The sequence below is a fragment of the Rhinopithecus bieti genome, unplaced genomic scaffold (genome assembly GCF_001698545.2).
Source record: "Rhinopithecus bieti isolate Rb0 unplaced genomic scaffold, ASM169854v2 scaffold_15850, whole genome shotgun sequence".
Taxonomy (NCBI): domain Eukaryota; kingdom Metazoa; phylum Chordata; class Mammalia; order Primates; family Cercopithecidae; genus Rhinopithecus; species Rhinopithecus bieti.
The window spans coordinates 4,247,692-4,249,569 of record NW_016809273.1 but is presented as its reverse complement, the minus strand read 5'-3'; the positions used below and the strand labels follow the sequence as shown (position 1 = coordinate 4,249,569).

Sequence of the window (1,878 nt, the reverse complement as noted above, 5' to 3'; positions counted from 1 at the left end):
GAAGGAAGGAAGGAAAGAAGGAAGTAAAGAAAGGAAGGAAAAAAAGAAAGAAAAGGAAAACAAGAAAAAAGAAAAGAGGGGGGCTTTGGCCAATCTTCATCCAGATACCCACTCTTGGTCTAATGAACCGTGCCCCAGGGGGCAAGGTCATCTTATAGAGCTAGCTTCTGGGAACTACCTGCTGCTACCATGACAATCACACAGGAAGAGTTCTCAGAAATGGGAGACCAAATATTTACACTCTTGGTTAGGCAGAAACAAATTTTCATCAACTGTTTTTATTTCACTTTGTATTTCAACTTCTAACACTGCAGAAAATGGAAATGAAGATTACCCAGTGAGTGCTGCTCGTGTGTGTGTTTGTGTGTGTGTGTGTGAATGGTACAGTATTAGAAGGAAGAATGTCCTAAATGAATTTGGGGATTCCATTGTCTGTCATTAGCACAGATAGAAAAGCTGGTGGTAAACATAATAAACATGCGAACATCATGATTTTGGCAGATTTTGACATAATTTTTTGAAACTATTGCCTTTGAGATACATCTTGTCAAAGATTTGGTAGTACATCTAATTTAAGTTTAGTTTATATTTAACATGTATTTTATTTTCAAAAAACCTCTTTAGGGCAAGCAAATAAATGAACCAAAGGCTAGATTCATGGGAATGTGGTCACCTTAGGCATCCTTGTAACTTTGATTTGCAAGTGGCCATTCATTCCTTCTACTGTTCACCAATCTAAAGTCATTCAGTTGGATAGAAACTAGAGCTTATACTGCTAAGTCCTGAGTAACAGAACATTTCATCATATATTATATCCCGACCTCACAAGCTTGTCTGTCATCTAGAGAGAAAAAGCTGCACACCCTGAGGTAGATCCATCCACCCAGTTTTCCTGACAGGCATTGGCACGTTATTTCACTTGCTGATATCATCCACAGTCTCCCCTCCCATGGAAAATACTATTCTATGCCCGTCGTACACCATCGTGAATTTTTCTTACAATGCCCAAGCCTAAACAGTCTCTCCTTTGTTGAATTTACCAGGTGCTTAAGAAATGTTTGTTGGTGAGTAAATTCCCTTCATGTATTTATCACAGTGCCTTTCATCTGACACTTTCAAACACAAAATCCTAACCAACAAACAAGGTAACTTGTCTTGTCTACAAAGAAAGTCTGGCACCATATTACACTTCCTTGTTTCTGTCTCAGAGAGCAATTAGTACTATATCTGGTGCATTATAATACATTTAATAATAATTGTTAATTACTTGATCAGTAAGGACTCAGTAATGCCAAACAAGTGCCAGAGAACGCACCTTCATTCAATCTTCACCCGGCATTGCTTAAGCCCTTAGAAGGAGACATGTATTTAAGTTCATACACAAAACTCCCAAACACAAACATTGTTTTTTTTGTAGGTCCTAATGACAATATGTATAAGATTTAAAAAACAACTGCTTTGTGATGTAACAGGGTTTAGAGGATTAGGAAAATGTAGCGTGATGTTTTCAAGTTAGTTCACTTTCGGGTTTGGAGTATACTAAGATTAATGGAGAATGTGGCAATCTCTACTTCAAACCATTGAGCTCCAAATTTAGTGCCAGGGTGGCAAGTACTGCAAGAAAAATGGCTATTACCCTTTTCAATTTTAGGAGCTGGTAAGTCACATTGCTTGTTTTCAGATTAGCAGATGTTTGTCTCTGGGTATTGCCATAAGGAATTCTGTGTTTATTCAAATAAATAGATTCCCTGGCTGTGAACGATGATGAGCTTCAAACACTTTTCATGTGGCTTTTACACATGTACAGTCACAAACACACACACACACACTGACACACTCTGCATTCCTATTTTTTGTTCTTTTCTTTTGAAAAGGATC

The 1,878-nt window shown here is 37.7% G+C and overlaps 1 protein-coding gene across 4 annotated transcripts in view; it reads left to right on the top strand.

Moving 5' to 3' along the window:
- GABRA1 (gamma-aminobutyric acid type A receptor subunit alpha1) overlaps positions 1-1,878 on the top strand; it is a 63,445-nt gene that overhangs the window by 31,678 nt on the left and 29,889 nt on the right. The gene's annotated exons all lie outside the window — the stretch shown is intronic.